Source organism: Paroedura picta, chromosome 4 (assembly GCF_049243985.1).
Source record: "Paroedura picta isolate Pp20150507F chromosome 4, Ppicta_v3.0, whole genome shotgun sequence".
NCBI classification, from domain to species: domain Eukaryota; kingdom Metazoa; phylum Chordata; class Lepidosauria; order Squamata; family Gekkonidae; genus Paroedura; species Paroedura picta.
The window spans coordinates 47,494,410-47,515,717 of NC_135372.1; the positions used below are offsets into that span (position 1 = coordinate 47,494,410).

At 43.5% G+C, this 21,308-nt stretch overlaps 1 long non-coding RNA gene across 4 annotated transcripts in view; it reads left to right on the forward strand.

Moving 5' to 3' along the window:
* Positions 1-231: 231 nt before the first annotated feature.
* The window catches only part of LOC143835306 (uncharacterized), a 148,994-nt gene continuing 127,917 nt past the window's right edge, over positions 232-21,308 (forward strand). For all 4 annotated transcript variants that reach the window (XR_013230076.1, XR_013230077.1, XR_013230078.1 and 1 more), the window contains exons 1-4: positions 232-357; positions 4,329-4,470; positions 5,926-6,071; positions 19,766-19,823. This is a non-coding gene — a long non-coding RNA (uncharacterized LOC143835306). The remainder of the gene's footprint in view (positions 358-4,328; positions 4,471-5,925; positions 6,072-19,765; positions 19,824-21,308) is intronic.

Genomic DNA, 21,308 nt, shown 5'->3' on the forward strand with positions numbered 1-21,308 from the left:
TATCTGACTAACTGTACACCAAAAATTAAAGGGGAAGGGCCAATCTCATGTAACTCCTTTAATGCCCAGCAGCTATTTCTAGGGAGGTCCTGGAGGTACCTCAGAATTGTTCAAACTTTAGTCTGCTTCAGGCTTCTGCTGGAACAGACTAAGCTCCCTTCTTTGTGTAGTGACATTTTCTGTGATCTTGACCATTGGTGGATCTCTTGCCTTTCTTGCCCACCTGCAGATCTCACATTGGAGGAGGACGTCTATGTGAATTATTCCCACTGCTTGATTCTCCCATTCAGCACATTTAAATCATGTGCTCAGTTTCCTTTGTTAGCTCCAGACTACTGCTGTGGGTCTTAACATAAGGTAGGCACTGCCAGCTCTTACAGGGTCAATTACATATTTGGGGAGAGGGCATGAAAGGATTGCTATATTCACATGCAACAATTTTAAAAAATTGTCCCTTGAGCAGAACCAAGCTGCAAGGAGTTAATATGCTAACAGTTTAACTTCACCACTAATTTTCTTTTTTGACACACTTTCCTCCACATCAATTAGATTTGATTTGTACCACTTCCCTTTCCCATTATACCCTTTGTCAAAGAGGAGGAAAAATGTATAACGATTGTAATTCATTCCACTATAGGAAGAAAGACATCATCATGTTTTACCACTGCAAGCATTTAGCTTTCACTAATTTCACTGGGGGACTCTTCCTCCCAGGTTATACTCACGGTGAGCTCAAGGGGAGGAGAACATTTAAATGACACCAATCACGGAATGCGAAAAAGACAATGTCACTCAGATTACTGTTATCTTCTTTCAAATGTATGTAGCATTTGAAATTAGAATCTCAGGAAAGACACAGAACATTTAACAAGGGATGCAGTTTTATAGCACGTATTATTATTGTTTATGACTAAAGCGACGTCCTGTTGATATTTCGAACAAGAATGTGATTTCCGGTGATAGAGCTTGTGACAGTTTCTCGCGCCTGTTGAGACATATTTGTTGCCAAGCCAGTCGCACTTTGTTTGCAGCTATAGAGTTGTGAGGTAAAGGGGGTTTGTTTTTGTTTTGGTCTCTGGGGGTGGCCACAGGAGTTGGCTGAAGAGAAGGAAAGGGAACGGTAAAGGATTTGGCTGAAAAGAGATGAGAGATGTCTGAAGAACAAAGGAGAAGAAAGCTATCTGAGGAGAAAGATCTGTTCATAGCGAGCTGATGCCTCTTGAGCAGTGTTTCCCAACCGGGGTTCTAGGCACCCCCAGGGGTCCGCATGGGGGTTAGAAGGGGCCCTGGCATTTCCCCTGCTGCCTTAACTAGGCTTGGGAACTGGCCATTTCCCTCATTCCCCTTTCCCCTCCAGCATGAGTGGTTTAGACTACTGATGGTTTTCCCGGCTGGGAGGAGGTGGAGCCTGCATACTTATTCCCAACTTAAACTGCCTACTGTCTCTCTCCTGCCCAGAGTCCTCATCAAGCCTGCTTGGTAGTATTTGGAATCCTTGGAGAATGTTCCTTTCTTCTACTGCTATTGGGAGGTTCTTAAAAAAAAAAAAAAACACCTGTGAGCTTTGTGAAGGAAAGGGGTCCAGGGTTTGTGTGGGAACAGTGGCCGGGGGGGGGGGGAAGACCTGAGGCTGGCGTTTAATAGCCCATAGCCCATCTCCCTGTTTCCTCTCCTGCTGCATGCCCTGTTAGCAATGAAGAAGGCAGAAAACCAGGTGGTTTTTTTCGGGGGGGGGGAGTGCATTCTGTATAAAACCGGTGAGTTTTGTGAAGGAAAGAGGGTCAGGGCTTGTGTGAGGATGGTAGCTGGGGTGGGGGAGACAAAAGAGGAGACAGACAGACAGACAGACAGACAGACACGAGGCTGGCCCGTAGCCTGTCCCCCTACTTCCTCTTTTGCTGTATGCCCCATAGCAAGGAGAAAGGCAGAGAGCCAGTTTGTGTGTGTGTGTGTGTGTGTGTGTGTTGGGGGGGGGGGTTCTGCCTGAAGCTGGTGAGCTTGTAAAGGAAAGGGAGCCATGTCTTGTGTGGGGAGGCTGGCTTGGGCGGGGGAAGGAAGAGAGGCTCTTAATAGCTCATAGCCCCTCCTCCTGCTCCCTCTCCTGTTGCATACCCTAATAGCAAAGAAGAAAGTATGGAGTCCCCAACTTTGGAGGCTGGCATCCCTGATTCTGTGTGGGGCACAATGCCACAGAATCCACCCTTCAAAGCAGCCAAGTTCTCCAGGGGAACTGATCTCTGCCATCTGGAGATGAGCAGTAATTCCAGGGGTCCCAGATCCCACCTGGAGGAAATATATTATTCGGTCCTAGGATTGCCAACTGCCTGGTGTTGCCTGGGGATCTCCCCAGAACACATCCAAATCACACAGATCATTTTCCTTTAAGAGAATTGCTGTTTTGCATGATGGGCTTTATGATAGCTGAGATTAATACTTCCTTTTTCTGCTCAGTAAAGGTTTTCTATTTAGCATACTGTACACACAGAAATGAAACAAACTTCTTATTTATTAAGCATTTTATTTTATTAGTGATTCTATGCACACTGGTGCTTTCCCATCACAGGAATTGGGGTTCCCAGGCTTCTTCGTGTGTCACTAGAATTAACAGATCTATTAGACCCACCCGACTCCTGCCTACATTTGACTTTCACACATTTCTAGAGATGCCAACCTCCGGAGGGGGGGGGGGCTGACAATCTCAAAAAAGTACAAACTGATCCGCTGTGCTTCATGAACCGAACATTTCCTGCACTCTGGACTGGCTGTTTGCTCTTCTTCTGGGAAGAGTTGCCTGAGATGGATTTTGAGTGTCCTCAAGGCCTGAGTAATACTTCAGGGGGTCCTCCATAGATCCAGTGCATTCATTTTTTGACTGCACATAATTATAAATTCAGATGAGAAGTGCCAAAGACCCAAAGCAATATTTTAGCAAATGTGATTGGATTAGGTGAATTTCCACTTTGGCTACAATATAAACAAATATGTTGTGGGGGGAAATAAGAATGGGGTGGGAGTATCTGAATGCTGCTCTCTCTGCTAGCAGAATTTCCTTGAAGTTCTTGATTTCTCTAGGCTATGACTTGAAGGAAATAATAGCTTACTCCTATGCCAAGACCCCATCTTGATGTACCTCTATCACAGGAAAAGTAATTCAGCCAGATCTTCTTTGGACTGCTGCTAAATTGCTAGTGTTCTCTGCTTTTATGCAGGTATGATAGAAAGTGAACCATCCCCTCAAATGAGCTGGGTGCAGTGGGAAAGTCTGTAGAAGCTGTTGGCAAAGCAGATCTATCCCTGACGTCTCCTTCTTTCTTTCTTTGTCTAAATCTCTTCTGAGGACTCAGAGAGTTTAACAAGTAAAATGTCCCATATGAAGGAACAGTGAATTAGGTAGGATAAATTAAAATCATTTTATTATTCCTACTAGATTTAAAGCCCGTTGTAATGTTTAAATAAAACGGGCGCTAGAAAGGGTGGATTAGAGAGTGTCCTTGGTGGCAGGGTGTTTGTGGTGTTTTGGGCAGAATGGATGGGAGAGGTTTAGGAAAGTAAAGATATAGTAGGTGGGAATATGCAGTAATGGGGCATAGCATGGAGTTCTGGGTCTGGGGGCTCGTTTCCTGGAGGTGCGTGGTCTCGCCGTTTCCTGGAGGTGCGTGGTTCTTGCACGGTGAGTGGAGGCGGGCATTTGGCGAGCGGCTTGGGGAGGGGGCAGGGGAAGCGTCACAGAGCTGTCAGCTGGTCAACAACTCCTGATTGGGCCATGCGGCCACTGAGTGAAAGTTAAAGCTATGAGGTGGAGCGAAGCAGCTCCCCACCCCGCCACCCCCAGCTCTCGCCTCGGCCGCCGGCAGTCTCAAGGCAAAAGGGCAGTGGAGTGAAATTTACAGCTTTCAGGCGGTGTAAAGCAGCTCCCCAGCCCTTGCCTCAGCTGCCAGTCTCAAGGCAAAAGGGCAGAAGCAGAACGGTTAGGCGCACAATGAAATAAGGAATGTTTTTGTTCTCACAGTGGCAATGGAGGCGAGGTGTGGGGGAAGAGGGGTCGGGAGGCGCTTCGCCTCAAAATGCAGTCAGTGAGCGCCCTGGACTGATGCTCAGAGGGGCCAATTGGGAGCCGCACAGCGGATTGGCTCCCCTCGAGTTTTTATCACAGACTCGCCTTGGCCACAATGCCCTTACTGCTTTATTCCTACCGCTCCTACAGAGTGGTTACAGATGATGGTGATAATGATGATGATGGAAAGTTATGATGGGAAAATGGAGGAAACGTAACCAGATTTAAACCTCTTTCTTGTCCTGTGGTACATTTTGCATGTGTGGCTTTCCAGATCCCCAGAAAGGAGTTTTGGAAGAAACAGCAGGGTGCTTGTGAAAGCGGAACATTTGGAAAGCTCCTTTCTGTCATGAACTCATCTACTGGATCCATGGTTTCTTCCTTTTATCTCTTCCAGTTCTAACAGTATGACACAGGTAATATGATATCATTGTGTTCTGAGACTACTTTCCACACAAGTGGCAGCTAATTATGTGGAACATGAAAACATACCATGGTGGCATCACTTCATGTGGTTTGGACATTACACAGGACATTGCTTTCGATGGTGGTCATGCAAGTACAGTGACAGCTGGTTCTGACCACAGTGTGCTCAATGTAAAAAACTTTTTATTTCTGTGGCTGCTTCTGTGTGTATCTGCTAAGTGCTTCCAACTTTCAGCATCCCTGTGAATTAATGACCCCTCAAATGTCCCATCATTAACAGCGCTGTTCAGATGTTGCAAGCTGAGGAATTCCTTGACTGATGTGTCTACCTTGCAAAAAATGAACGTTACATATTAGGGACATTTGTACACAAAATGGATGTAGAATATCTTACATGCTATGTTCAGTGGACAAGGGAATTGAAGTGGTCTCCAAAGGGAGGTGTAAATTATATATTCACCATTAAAAGAGGCTATTATAATCTTCGATTCTGATCTTGGATTCTGTTATATTCTTCAAAACAAATTCCCTCTGATACGCTTTGTAATGAATTTATTTAAAACAACTAAAGTATGCATGGCATCTTCTTGGAAGAAGGCAGATGTACCACCTTTCGTAGACAGGCATAAGAAAATCTGATCAATAGCACTCAGAACTAAATGAACCTATTTGATAAGCAGTCTTTCTAGTCCAGCCAAATAAACTTAGGGAGAAACAAATGCATTTTCTTATGAATTAGGACATGAATTAGGACAAAGGCTTGTATCCTACAACAGGGGTAGTCGACCTGTGGTCCTCCAGATGTTCATGGACTACAATTCCCACGAGCCCCTGCCAGCGTTTGCCAGTGTTTGCAAACGCTGGGAGGGGCTCATGGGAATTGTAGTCCATGAACATCTGGAGGACCACAAGTTGACTACCCCTGTCCTACAAGACACAGGAGCAGGCATGGAGCTTGCAGGGAGGTTCTTTTTCTCATGTCCTACTGCAGGCCCATTTTCAATTATGTTCCTGGTAATCAGCAGAACACCAACAGCAAGGAAAGAAGGAAGTCTACCTTGGGAGGACAGAAATTGTCAGATCTCCCCTTTCCCTTCCCAAGAACAACAGTAATTCCCGTTTTGTCATGGGAAGCAGATGGCAAGTTCTAAGCCAGCTTTTGTCCCAAACTGTCATTTTCTAAGCTTTTAATACGTGGTTCATTAATTAAAAACAGGCTGTGCCCTTTTGACAAGGGCAAAGTTGTCTAAATGATTATCTTGCATCTTAGCATAAGGGCACTTTGCTTGAATGATCGTCCCTCCATTCAAAATGCTGACCAACTTGCTCTTGCAGAGGTGCCAGGCTACTGCTTATTGTTGTTCTCCATCAAAGTGCTGATGGGCTGATTATTGCTGCTGCTTGTTTCCCATCAAAGTGCTGACCAGTTGTTTATTTCTTGCTAGAATGCTGACCGGCTTGCTATTTCACATGGCGCAGAACTGTTGATGATCACCGGTCCCCATCAAAGTGCTCGCCTGCTTGCCGTTCTGCTTCGGGAGAAATGATTGGTCAGAAGCCTGGAGCCTCATGCATCCTTCCCTGCCTGACGGTCAGTTTAATTGCAAAACAACCCAGATAACTTGTAACTTCTTTCCTTTGTCTTCTTCTTTTTGTATCGAAATTATTCAGAAATTTTGAGTTGAGGCCAGTTGATACCTGCCAATATATATGTTGGGACTCTCAGAATTGGAAACGATGGGTGTTTGTCTCTAAATAGCATGCTAATGAAGATGACAGCACAGAGGTCAAGGGAGCTCACAGAATTTATGAAGCTGCTGTCATGGTGAGAAGAGGGAAGGTTCATTTATCATATCCTGGTCACGATGATCCATGAATGACTGCAGAAGTAGTAGATTGTGAGGAGATACTTAATGTAGAGAGAGTTGGCCTGATAGATGGGGAAAAGGAAGCTGTCCAAACATATGGAAGGCCTGACAGCAATCCATTCATCATGTAGTACATTTGGTCCCCCTCCATTTACTGAAAAGCAAAACCTTTATGCTCAAGTTTGTGTGTTTCTCCCCTGTCCAGCCTTGATTAAGGACTTCAATTATTTTCTTCTGCTCCACCATATGTGATTCAAAGTACGGCCTTCCTTAAACAACTTATAGCTTGTATCTTATCACAGATCAACAGCGGTTATGTCACCATCTGCCTCGCGTCCCTTCAATCAGCCCTGCACAGAGAGAACCCCACTAATCATTCAACCTTAATAGCAAGAGCTGCAAAAAGTCAACAGGGTGCCATTTAACCTGGACCAACTATCTACAAATTTGTTGGCATTTATTTACTGATTTTTGTGTTTGTGTGCTTCAGAGGGGGAAAGTATAATCCAATGAGCTATCCAGTTTTCCCTGCCTCAAAATGCCATCCTAAATCAGCCTCCCTTACAGATTTAGGCAAAGGATTTTCCAAATAGACTCCAAGAGCCCTTAAAGAGATCAAAGAGGCTGCCCCTGAATTTTGAGATTGCAGCTGCACTGTAGCTGTTACTGAAAGATTACTAAACTGTCAAGGATGTACTGTCCTGAAGAACTTTCATCCTCTCCAGCTTTGTGTAATGGTTAGGAGTGCCAACTTCTAATCTGGTGAGCCGGGTTTGATTCCCTGCTCCTCCACTTGCACCAGCTGAGTGACCTTGGGCTCGCCACGGCACTGATAAAGCTGTTCTGACCAAGCAGTGATATCAGGGCTCTTTCAGCCTCATCTACCTCACAGAGTATCTATTGTGAGGAGAGGAAAGAGAAGGTGATTGTAAGACACTTTGAGACTCCTTCTGGAAGAGAAAAGCGGCATATAAAAACCTACTCTTATCAGCATCAGCATCATCATCATCCCTCAGAAGGACTGGAACAGTGTGCCTTCTGTCTTTTCTTTCTGGAGCTGAGAAAACAGCTTTGTTTGCATCCTGATAGATTCCAGCAGGACTCTCACATGCTGCCTTCCCTTGATCCCTGGAACTGATCGGTATGGAGGAAGGAGCCGAGGCTCGGTGCCCCTTTTCTATCAGCATAGATTGTGCATGCACACGAAAGCTTACACTTTGTTGGTTTTAAAGGTTCTACTGGACGGTAACTTTGTTGTGAGATAAGTCATTGTTTGTCCTACTCTTATTGTCACAGACAAAGCAGCCATTACAGGTCATTTTTTTGTTTCGGCCCAGTCTGGCTTCTGCTCATATTCTCATTGTCATCTTTCAAGAGTTAGGATAAAAACCAGGAAGTATGTTGATATAGTAACAGAATGCAGTGGAATGTCTATATATGATTCAGGCATTAAGAGCAGAACAGTTATTTCCCTGTATGGGAAACCTGCAAACTGGCCCAGCCTACTACTAACCATATATGTCAGTCCCTCAGTGGCTCAGTACACTTCTATTCAGGGAATGTCCCCAACCATGAGGTTCTAGGCATCCTATCGTATGTGGCTGCTCTGCACCACTGCCACTTCCTGTGTCCCAATGGAGGACACACGTTCTTCCATGTGGTGGGGGCAGTGGGGGATTTTTGAAAAATTGCAGGGAGGTGGGATTGTGTAACAATGTAATACACCAGGTCTGGGAGGGGGCTGGGCTGGCAGCAATGTCATATGGAAGTGGGGATTAACCCCACTGCCATATGAGCACCTGCCCAAACTGTGCAGAATCAGCCCTAGTGAGTCAGCCAGAGCTCTTTAGCAAAGAAGAAAACACATTAGTAGGGCAGCTCAGTCTATGAAGGAAAACAAAACTGAGGGAAAAGTGTGCCTCTGAGGGAGGGAAGTGGACGCACTAGGAATGGGTGATTTGGTTTGGATAAATGGAAAAGTACCCAAAATAATGCTGATTCAGGTACTTTTCAGATATATCAGAGCCAAATTGCTCAACACTATTTTTAAACCAGCCAAATCAGCAGTGGTCAAATCACAATTTGGTGATTTGGCTACAATTTGGCTAGCTGAAATTTCTCTTGTCCTCAGCTTTCTCAGGCAGCAGAGAGCATCTCCATCGCCTGAGAAGGCTGGGAGGGGAAGTGTGCACCAACCACTGATCTGTCTTGATTAGCTGTTTGGTGGGTGCTTTAAAAGCCTCCCACCCAGCCTTCTCAGGCACAGAAATGCTTTCCAATGCCTGAGAAGACTGGGGCGGAGGGAGGGGGGGGGGAGAGAGAGAGAGAGAGAGAGAGAGATCATGGCCCTTTAAAGGCCTCTTCAAACTATAGTAAGCAGCAGAGAATCCTTTAAATTATTGTTTGACACCATACCCTTTAAATACCTCCCCAAGCCTTCACAAGCATTGTTCTTGTATAGGTTTGAGGAGGCATTTAAAGGGTCTGACCATGACAAATCAACTGTTTGGGTATTCTCTGCCCCCTTCTCAGGCAATGGAAAGGAATATGTGCTCAGAAAAAAATGATACTTTTTGGATTTAGCTGAATCTGAAAAATTGAAGGTCATTTGTGTAATTCTAATTTTGCTCAAATTTGTTGTTGTTATGTTGTTGTTGTTATGTGCGAAGTCGTGTCCGACCAATCGCGACCCCATGGACAATGATCCTCCAGGCCTTCCTGTCCTCTACCATTCCCTGGAGTCCATTTAAGTTTGCACCTACTGCTTCAGTGACTCCATCCAGCCACCTCATTCTCTGTCGTCCCTTTCTTCTTTTGCCCTCGATCGCTCCCAGCATTAGGCTCTTCTCCAGGGAGTCCTTCCTTCTCATGAGGTGGCCAAAATATTTGAGTTTCATCTTCAGGATCTGGCCTTCTAAAGAGCAGTCAGGGCTGATCTCCTCTAGGACTGACCGGTTTGTTCGCCTTGCAGTCCAAGGGACTCGCAAGAGTCTTCTCCAGCACCAGAGTTCAAAAGCCTCAATTCTTTGACGCTCGGCCTTCCTTATGGTCCAACTTTCGCAGCCATACATTGCAACTGGGAAGACCATAGCCTTGACTAAACGCACTTTTGTTGGCAGGGTGATGTCTTTTAATTTCTTTGCTGCAGTCCCCATCTGCAGTGATCTTGGAGCCCAGGAAAATAAAATCTGTCACTATCTCCATTTCTTCCCCTTCTATTTGCCAGGAATTGAGAGGGCTGGATGCCATGATCTTTGTTTTCTTGATGTTGAGTTTCAAGCCAACTTTTGCACTCTCCTCCTTCACCCGCATCAACAGGCTCTTTAGTTCCTCTTCACTTTCTGCCATTAGAGTGGTATCATCTGCATATCTGAGGTTGTTGATATTTCTCCCTGCAATCTTGATCCCAATTTGTGACTCCTCTAATCCCGCATTTCTCATGATGTGCTCTGCATACAAGTTAAATAGGCAAGGCGACAGTATACAGCCTTGCCGAACTCCTTTCTCAATTTTGAACCAGTCAGTGATTCCATGTTCAGTTCTCACTGTTGCTTCTTGACCTGCATATAAATTTCTCAAGAGACAAATAAGATGCTCTGGTATTCCCATCTCTTTAAGAACTTGCCACAATTTGTTGTGTTCCACGCAATCAAAGGCTTTAGCATAGTCAATGAAGCAGAAGTAGACGTTCTTCTGGTACTCCCTAGCTTTCTCCATGATCCAGCGTATGTTGGCAATTTGATCTCTAGTTCCTCTGCCTCTTCGAAATCCTGCCTGTACTTCTGGAAGTTCTCGGTCCACATATTGCTGGAGCCTAGCTTGTAGGATTTTGAGCATAACTTTGCTAGCATGAGAAATTAGTGCAATGGTGCGGTAGTTTGAACATTCTTTGGCATTGCCCTTCTTTGGAATTGGAATGTAAACTGACCTTTTCCAATCCTGTGGCCATTGTTGAGTTTTCCAAATTTGCTGGCATATTGAGTGTAGCACTTTTACTGCATCGTCCTTTAAGATTTTGAATAGTTCAACTGGAATGCTGTCACCACCACTAGCTTTATTGTTACTCAGACTTCCTAAGGCCCATTTGACTTCACATTCCAGGATGTCTGGCTCCAGGTCAGTAACTACCCCATTGTGGTCATCAGGGATGTTAAGCTCGCTCTTGTATAGTTCTTCTGTATAATTTTGCCACCTTTGTTTAATCTCTTCTGCTTCTGTGAGGTCCCTACCATTTTGGTCCCTTATCATACCCATCTTTGCATGAAACGTTCTCTTCATATCTCCAATTTTCTTGAAAAGATCTCTGGTCCTCCCGATTCTATTGTTTTCTTCTATTTGTTTGCACTGTTCATTTAAGAAGGCATTCTTATCTCTTCTAGCTTTTCTCTGGAATTCTGCATTCAGTTGGGTGTATCTTTCTCTTTCTCCCTTGCCTTTCACTTCCCTTCTCTCCTTAGCAATTTGTAAAGCTTCCTCAGACAGCCATTTTGATTTCTTGCATTTCTTTTTCTTTGGGATGGTTTTAGTTGCTACCTCTTGTACAATGTTGCGAACCTCCATCCATAGTTCTTCAGGCACTCTGTCTATCAGATCTAATTCCTTAAATCTATTTGTCACCTCCACTGTGTATTCGTCAGGGATATGATTTAGTTCATACCTGAGTGGCCTATTGCTTTTCCCTACTTTCTTCAATTTAAGCCTAAATTTTGCAACAAGAAGCTCATGATCTGAACCACAATCAGCTCCTGGTCTTGTTTTTATTGACTGGATAGAACTTTTCCATCTTTGGCTGCAGAGCACATAGTCAATCTGATTTCTGTGTTGACCGTCTGGTGATGTCCATGTGTAGAGTCGTCTCTTGGGTTGCTGGAAAAGAGTGTTTGCTATGACCATTGTATTCTCTTGACAAAATTCTACCAGCCTGTGCCCTGCTTCATTTTGTACTCCAAGGCCAAACTTGCCTGTTATCCCGGTTATCTTTTGGCTTCCTACTTTAGCATTCCAATCCCCCATGATGATAAGCACATCATTTTTGGGCGTTGCTTCTAGAAGGTGTTGTAGGGCTTCATAGAACTGATCAACTTCATCCTCTTCAGCAGCAGTGGTTGGGGCGTAGACCTGGATCACTGTGATGTTGAATGGTTTGCCTTGGATTCGAACTGAGATCATTCTGTCATTTTGGGGATTGTATCCCAAGACTGCTTTTCCTACTCTCTTATTGATTATGAAGGCTACTCCATTTCTTCTGCGAGATTCTTGTCCACAGTAGTATACCTGATGGTCATCTGAATTAAATTCACCCATTCCTGTCCATTTTAGTTCACTGATTCCTAAAATGTCGATGTTCGGTCTTGTCATTTCTTGTTTAACCACGTCCAGCTTGCCTTGATTCATGGATCTGACGTTCCAGGTTCCTATGGAATAAAAATCTTTACAGCATCGGACTGTCTTTTCGCCACCAGTTACTTCCACAACTGAGCGTCCTTTCGGCTTTGGCCCAGCCGCTTCATTCATTCTGGCGCTACTCGTACTAGCCGTCTGCTCATCCCCAGTAGCATATTGGACACCTTCCGACCTGAGGGGCTCATCTTCCAGCGTCATATCGTTATGCCTATTGGAACTGTCCATAGAGTTTTCATGGCAAAGATACTGGAGTGGTTTGCCATTTCCTTCTCCAGTGGATCACCTTTTGTCAGAGCTCTCAGCTATGACCTGTCCGTCTTGGGTGGCCCTGCACGGCATAGCTCATAGCTTCACTGAACTACGCAAGCCCCCTTGCCACAACAAGGCAGCGATCCTTGAAGGGGGTTGCTCAAATTAGTTCAGGCCAAACCAAAATAATCTTTTTTTTTTTTTTTTTGCTGTGTGCATAGACCTAGATGGGGCCATCATACTTCCATACTTATAGGCCCTGTTGCAGGTCAGTCTCATTCCCTATGGTTTCGAGTCATCCTATTGTGTACCACATATATAAGCATATACAGCATCTTTCAACTAGATAGCTTCAGAGTCTAGAGTAGATTTCATAAATGAGGGTGTTTCTGACAAACGCATGGCAAAGATGACTCAATACCTTGTATTGAAAACTAAAAATATTTTATCTGACCTTTATCCAAACACAGTGGGGCCAAATGTGAGTAAAACATAAAATAAAATCAAGACAATAAAAATGAATATAAGTAAATAAAAATGAATATAAGTAAAATTATCCAACAGTACAAGCAAGTTCATAACCACAAAACTTTGTATGTGTGTATGTATTTATTTATACACACACATTCTATGCTGCATCTCTAAACAAACTGTTCAAGGGGATTTACAAAGTAAAATATAATCAATCATAATTAAGGTATTGTTTTAAAACCAGCATAAAAACAGCATTAAAACAACTTTGCAACTTAAAACAAAAGTTCTAAGGCAAGCAGAAGATTATAAAACAAAGTTAAAAGATCAGCCTATAGGAAAAAATTTTTTTTTATCTGACTATTAAAAGAGAGTAGAGTAGGTATCAGGCAAGCCTCAAAGGCAAGGGCATTTCACAGGCAAACTGCCTGGCCTGGATCAGCCATTTAAAGAAGTTTTCTTGGGCAGGAAGCCTAAGAAATTCGCTTTAGATAGCTGGCCCACATGGAGCAGTTTGGTTCACTTGGCTAAACTGTTTAAAGGTGCATTCTGGGGCAGCATAGTTCAGCTGTAGGGAGAAAACAGCCCCAGGGACTGCCTGTCTATGGAAGCCCCTTTAACCAAACTGATCCACTTGATGTTGTATGAAGCTGTTCCCATGATCAACTGTTAAATGGCTTTCCTGGATTTAGTTCCAAGCCATTTAAATCACTGTTTTTCACCACTGTGGGGTAGGCACCAGGGAAGGCTGAAAAGGAACGGAGCTTCACAGGTGAGGTGTCATTACTTAGGATGGGCATGAACCAGCTGATGAATGTGGGAAGTTCCCTAGGTAGTTGGATAAACACCACTATTATTCTCAGTGCTGTAAACTATGGGAAATTAAGCTTTTTGGTGTGTTTGCTCATTGCCTTTTAGGTTTTTGACAAATTTTCTCTCAAGTGATTGAATAATACTATACTATGGGGTCAGTATCAATAATCTCTTCTGACCACTGCCTCTCATATTCACGGGGTACTGATTTGTTTCTGAGGGTTATTACTACAGTCATGGAAGTACTGAACGAGAATTCATCTGATCTGAGGTGTTAAAAGCAACTGGGAACAACTAGTTTGACCAGCAATAAATCAATAGCTAATTAATAGCAAAATGAAAAAGGTCCAGGGCTTCTGTCAGTGTTGGCAAAATAAAGGTCATCTCCCCTCTCTTAAATCTGCTTAGTGTTGTGAATGCTGGCAGGTTTATTGCCAGCTAGGCAAGGGCAGATGATTCAGCAGGCAAGATTAGCTGATAGATTTAATGTCCACGCTTCAAAACAGGCCTGGAAACTCTCCTCGGGAATGATGTCTGTATAAAAGGGGTTGATGTAAACAGGAAATATAGCTTGCAGTTGCACATTTGACCGTGTAACAATTTCAATTCTTGATACGTCAAGGGAAAACTTGAGGGATAAAAAGGCATATTGGCTAGTGATTGCTGCAGGAAACAGGTGACTCACTTGCAGCTCAGGATTGGATGGATTAGAATTACTTACATGATTGCCAAATGACATTTATTTTGCACCAATACCATGCAGGAGCCTTCAAGGCAGTCCAAGAGGAATCAGACAAGAATCCTCCACTTTCTCTCTGGATAATCTCTTCTCCTTCCCAGCTCAGATGACATCCGCTAATTAGAGACTTTCCTTGTGCTAGAGAGGGGGCATATACCAGGTTCTAAAGCCTGGTAGAACCTTTCACAAACACCTTGAGGGCAGGGATTTTGAAAGTGGTTGTCCTCCTCCGCCAAAAGAGGTGGTAGAGGCATGGCTTGTGCGGAGAGGTGAATAGCATAGGCTTTCTGGGAAGTGTGAAATTTGGGGATGAGAATAGGGTGTGTTTTACTTCTCCCGCGCTATTTTTCCTACAACAATAAGGATCCTGTCTTTTCCTTGACTGAACTCCTGATTTTGGTTATCGGCATGCAGACTGGGTTCAGGAACATACTATTTACAAAAGAGGGTCTGTATATCACTGTGAGTGAGAGAGGAGGATACAGAAAGGAGAAAGTCTTTTCTACCATCATTACTTTTTGTCCTCCCTGTCCTCTTTCCCCCTCTGCTTTTCATTTTGCACCCTCACTTAAGCAGCCAGTTCATTAATGATGATTAGAGCAATAATGGAAGAAAGTTTGTGCCAAGACCTATCAAACACAGACTAGAAAACATTTTGGAGCATACCGTTTGGCGGTGATGGTGCCTCCTCAATGCTGTCCAACAGTGTGTTCAGTAGTACAAGGGCCAATTTATATCTTGGAGTTAGAGGATTCCTTGTCAATTTACAAGCACATTGTGAATCAAATAAATTGTATTTGATCCAATCTAGGTTCCATTTTAATTAAAGGAGTGATGAGTTCATTTTTCTATAAAGTCCCTGCACTGTCATCAGCCCTGAACTGTTTTGGAAGGGTGCATTAGAGAAATAAAGATTTATTTATTAATTATTTATCCCCATGCAGCTGTGATAAAAAGTAGCCTATGACTTATCGGGGCCACCATTGACAGAGCGGCAGGTAGAGTGGGAGAAGGAGGTGTGTGCTAGAGAAAATTAGAGGCGGGTGGGGAGAGGGGAGGGGCACGCAGCAACTTTATAAGGTGCTGCATGCTCTTCAGCAGCCTCTTCTCCCATAGCAGCCAAGGAGATGGTTTCCCACCCACCCATGTCTATTGGGATAAGGGTTGTTGTAAAAGTTTTTCAGGGGTTCTGATGTTAAGGAATGGGTTGCTTGGTTGTTATTATCAATATATATTGTCACAGCTAGCAGGGGGAGGCAAGAGGATGGAACCCATGTAAAGGGGGGCAGTCAAGGAAAGGAAAACCTAGCCTAAACCTGGCTATACCAAACTTTGCTGGTTCAGGCTTCTGGGACCATATTCAGTGTCTCAGAAATCCACCCAGACAGAAGTAAACTGCAAGAGAACATGAATTCCAAAAGGGGTGGAAATGCTGTATCGTTCTTGCATTTCTCTATAGCAACGGGGCAGTGTTGATTTCTTTGTTGTGGTATTACCACACAGCAACACAGAAGTGCCTTTTTAAAAATAATAATAATAATCTTGGGGCTGGGGTGGGGGAGAAAGTTTAACTCCTTGAGAGAACTGCTGTGCTGTGATTGGTGGCGTGCTGTGATTGACAAGCCAAGGAGTCTAGGGAGAAGTTCATGTTGCTTTCTCTTGCAGCCTCATCAGGAGGCAAAAAGCTGCAACGGAGCAGAGGGAAAACCGGGAGGGGTCTCCCCATGAGGAGGGCTGCAAATGCAAGACTTACCATTCTGTGTTTGCAAGCAGGAAGCTTTATCCCTCCATGCAGAAATGATCATAGTATCAAAGAGGTTATCTTTTGTAAGTACTGGAGCATGCTTAGCTTCCTGATGTCTAAAGTTTAAATGTGTCACAATATTCATTTAGAATGATTTCAGGTCCAGTGAACTTTTTTCACATTAAGCAAAATGAAGAGTAATAATGTAAGTATTAGCTGAAGCCATAAAATTTAAACCACTCTGTTGCAATAAAAGGACGCATGACGCTATGAGATAATTCACTCTCTCTGAACTTCGTTGGGTTCATTTGGGTCTTGTGGAATGAAGAGCTGCTTGCAGTGTGGCTTTTCCCCACAGTCAGCCAAGTGAAACGTAACTCAATGAAACTGCACGCCAGCTCATTATAATCTAATTTTTTAAACAAAACTTTAATAATTCTAACATATATTAATTCAGGTAATTGCTGTGCTTCAGTAATTCCTGCCAGGCAGTTGTTTTTTTCCTAGCTACATTTTTAACCTCAAAATGATCTTGTTGAGTCTTTAAAATTTTCAGTAATGCTTTCAATCAAGAGAACCTTTTAAAAATTGCTCTTTTCTGAGTCTGGATTTTATTTAAAATACATTGCGTTATGATTCCTTTGATCAAGATCCCCACCCCGTATATGTCTTGGTCATAGTGCCATGTGTGTTCTTGTAGCTACTCCTCATTTTTGTGGTCTGATCTTACAAAGGAAAGTGGTCAGTTTTACAATAATGTATGTCTATATCCAACTGCGATCACATGTGAAAATTTGTTTACATGTACATAAGAGCATAAATCAGATGCACATCTGAATGCCACTTAAGTGAGAGTGTACTCTGCTATTTGCATGGCATTATTTTGAAAAGATGGACATCATTCCCATCCATATTCTCATGTGACTTTAGTACCTTGTTTGTGCATAACTAAAGAATATTTGGGGAAATCAAACAAGCATATGTTTGCAATAAGGTTGCCATGCTGAAGGGCAGGAACATGGGTGGGGGGTCATCATGAGATGCGATGAAGTGATTTCTGAGTACAACTTGAAATAATTTCCGACAAGCTACTGTTGTCACTTCTGGGCTGTAACCACTCCATCATACTCATGGTCTTCTATCTTTTATATCTGATTGGCCAGTTCAACCCCTTCTTAAACTCAGCCACCCAAACCTCCTGATCCAGGATTCTGTAACCTTGCAGTTTGCCTAGTGGAATGTGCTCTACACTGAACTACTCTTAGAGACAACCCATACATTTGTAGCTGGTTCAGAATGCAAAATCCTGATCGTTGTCAGTGGCTTGTTGTGGGGGACACATCTTGCTAAATTAAAAGCACCTTCATTGGCTGCAAGTGTATTTCTTAGATCAAGTTCAATGTGCTAGTCAAAACACTTCACAGCCTAGAACCCACATATCTATAGGCTATCTCTCACTGTATGTATCTATGTATTGGCTATGTATTGGCTAAGGTCTTCAGATGGTCCAAGCGACGAAGCACGCCTACCCAATCTGGATGGAGTGAAGCTAACAGTGGCCTACTCTGCCAGAAACCTGGGAGTGATACTTGACGCCTCCCTCTCTATGGAGGCTCAGCTCAAGATGGTAACGCAGCTGGCATTTTACCACCTTCACCAAGCCAAACTACTAGCGCCCTACTTGGCCCCAGAACACCTTGCCACAGTGATCCACGTGACGTTCACCTCTAGACTGGACTTCTGTAACTTGCTGTATGCTGGCCTACCCTTATCCTTCAGTCGCTGTTTATTATGTCTGGTCTCAACCAAATGCCTGGCAGAAGAGCTCCTTTTTGCAGGCCCTGCGGAACTGTTTAAGCTCCGTCAGGGCCCTGATCTTCTCTGGGAGCTTGTTCCACCAGGTGGGAGACCAGATGGACTTCTTTAGGGCCAGGGATCCTTAGCTGGTTTGTAGCGGTGGAGCGCAGAGCTCTTTTGGGGGCATAGGCGGGGAGGAGATCCCTCAGGTACACTGGGCCCTGACCATGTATGGCCTTGAAGGTAATTACCAGAACCTTTAGTCTGATCTGGAATTCAACCACCAATTGCAGTTGGTGGATAATGGGCCGGATGTGGGACCTCCACGGTGTTGCAGTGAAGATCCTGGCCACTGCATTTTTGAACCAGCTGTAGTTTCTGGGTCAAGGCTAAGGGCGAGTTACAAAAGTCCAGTCTAGAGGTGACCGTCACATGGATCACTGTGGCTAGGTGTTCCGGGGCCAGGTAGGGCGCTAGTAGCTTGGCTTGGCGGAGAATGGTAAGTACAAATGCATGAACAGGTTGTTCAGAAAACACACACATGTTCAGGTGGGACGGGTAATACAAATTACCCTTCCCTTCAGAAGGGAAGGGTAATTCAAATGCTACGGTAACAAAATTATAAACCCAGAAAGGTAATCCTAACATATCCTAACCGTTGGCATCTATGACATTGATATGAGCAGTTTGTAATGATCTCTTGATAATCCATTTGCTAAATCTGCTCTGTGTGAGTGAAATTTCTTAGCAAAGCCTCATTGTCTTTGCACTGACTTGTAATGTGCTTAATGAAATTTCTGCAAGTCGTGCTGTGTGGGTCCCCCACCCCCCTCTTTTCTCTAGCTTAATATTATTACTTGTGATTACAGCAATGTGAATAATTCACCAGAATCGTTTATTCAACAAATTGAATTTCTCTTTCTGTTTGTGCAGTGTCTGTAAACAGAACTAAATTATTTGCAAATTTAATCACTGAATAATTCTTTGTCTGCAGATCTATAGACTGTTGTCTGGTTGTATGGTTTAATATGCAGATAGTGGTTTCTCCTCCATTTAAAATGAATATTCAACAAAGATTTTTTAAAAAAAGAAATACCTTTTGATTAAGAATATGTAAATACTCTTTGAGAAAGGTTATTATCAAAACTTGCCTGGCTTCCCTTAAAATTTTATTTATATTGCATGGGAGGAGGAATTTGTTTTTAATTTCTGTTTGGGTAACATCCAGTAATAATGCATGAACATGGTTGGGTATCCCTTGCTGTTGAGGGAATTTCACATTGAATTTTAATTTAGATGATTGGTCAGTGGTGACTACACATAATAACAGTGAAATTGTTGTACCTGGCTTGGAACCATATAATAAATCCAAATAAGTGAAATTGTTTTAGTAGATCAAGAAACTAGGATGTTCACTAGAAAGAGCTTGATCATAAGTTACATCAGTTCAAATTATTCACCTCATTTTGGATAACTAAAACCAATTCTTGAATGATAAATGGATGATGACGACGATGATGATGTCTGGAGCAAACGGGGAGAGAATACTGCATGTTACAGACAGATATTATCAGATCTTTGGAGCTAAGCATGGTCAATATTGGATAAGAAACTACCAAGGAGGACTCTGCAGAGAAAGGCAATGGCAAACCACCTCTGTTTTCCTTCATGCCTTGAAAGCCCCTTGCTGGGGTTATCATAAGTCATTTGTGATTCAATGGCACTTAAATAGGTTTGTATAGAGCAAACATAGTATTAATTGCCCAGTGTCGCCTTCAAAACTTTCAGTGTCCTAGCAAAAATTTGGAAATACCAGGCTGCAAAAGTGGGGGAGGGCTGATGCTTTATAATGAAAGGGAATCCATTTGGATGTAACTGGGATAGATCACCCACAAACTGGAAGTCCGTGTCTACTTTGAATTTAAGGCTTGGCAAAAATTGATGAAATTTTGAAGTCCAATTAAATGTGACAAAGCCAGAAGACTGGAGGCGGGCAAATGTTGTCCCTATCTTCAAGAAGGGGGAAAAGGAGGATCCGGGTAACTACTGACCCATCAACTTGACGTCTATAGCTGGCAAATAACAAATTATCATTTAGTTCTTGGGCAGCTAGAAATGATGGCTGTAATTACTAAGAGTCAGCATGGCTTTCTCAAGAACAAGTCATGTCAGATTAACCTTATCTCTCTTTTTCTTTTTAGGAAATTACTACCTTGCTAGATCATGGGAATGCTGTGGACATTGTTTACCTTAATTTCAGTAAGGCTATTGATAAGGTTCCACGTGATATTCTTATTGGCAAGTTGGTAAAATGTGTTATGGATCCTATTACTGTTAGGTGGATCGAGAACTGGTTGACAGATCACACCCCAAGGGTGCTTGTAAATGGTTCTTCGTCTTCTTGGAAAGGAGTGATGAGTGGAGTGCCTCAGGGATCTGTCCTGAGACCTGTTTTATTCAACATATTCATAAGTTATTTGGATGAAGGAATAGAGGGGGTGCTTGTTAAATTTGCAGATAACACTCAACTGGGAGGGGTAGCAAACACAAGAAGACAGAATCAAGATACAGGATTATCTTCACAGGCTAGAAAACTAGGCTAAATTGAATAAAATGATTATTAATAGTGAAAAATGTAAAGTTCTGCATTTAGGTAGGGAAAAAATCAAAAGCATCGCTATAGGATGGGCGAGACTTGTCTTGGCAGTAGTACGTGTGAAAGGATCTGGGAGTCTTAGTAGACTATACAGTGGACATGAGCCAGCATTGTGACTCGGTGGCTAAAAAGGCAAATGGGATTTGGGGCTGTATTAAAAGAAGCATAGTGTCCTGATCATTCAAGGTGATGGTACACTTTACTCTACTCTGGTTAGACCTCACTTGGAGTACTGTGTTCAGTTTTGGGCACCACAACTGAAGAAAGATGTAGAGAAACTGGAGCATGTCCAGAGGAGGGCTACAAAGATGGTGAGGGGTTTGGAGACCAAGTTTTGTTTATTTGTTTATTGGTGTGTTGGTTTATTGGTGTATTGGTTTATGTGTTTGTTTATTTGTTTATTTGTTCATTTGTTAATTTGTTTACTGCCCTCCCCGGACTCTCAGAGCGGTTTACATAAAACGTATAAACAATACAAGAAACAATCCATAACATATAAATAACCATAACATTAATACTACTAACTGATAATTGTAACAGTGGTCACAGTGCAAACAGATCCAGGAGCAGAACACATTGATGGATTTCTGGGAGGGAGGGAGCAGGGGCCCTGCAGATATTGTTGGTTATGCAAAACGCTTGGGGCTGGGGGAGAACACTGGCAGGGTGTTCTTCCTTTCCCCCCAACCCAGGCCAGCTTCATCAAGGCCTTGCAAGGCTGCAGTGAAGCAGCTTGGTGCCAGGGGGAGCACTGGCAGGGCATTCTGGTTTCCATTCTGAGCTGGGCTGACTCCACTGTGACCTTGCAAAGCCGTGGTGGGGCCGGGGGAGCACTGGTGTGGCAGACTGTCTCTGCCAAGGCCTTCAAGAACTCCTTGGGGCCGGGGGAGGGGGTGGCTGATAGGGAGTTTTTGCCTTCCTTCAACCAGAAAGGCTCAGCTGAGGCCTGGCAAGGCTCTGGCAGGGCTGTACTGTGGCAGGGACTGATTGGTGTCCCAGGACCTTCCTCCTTCCCAGTTCTTGTTCACTGGCTGGTTCACCTATACTTAGACCAGTACAATGGGCTGGCACTTCTTCCTGCTGGAAGA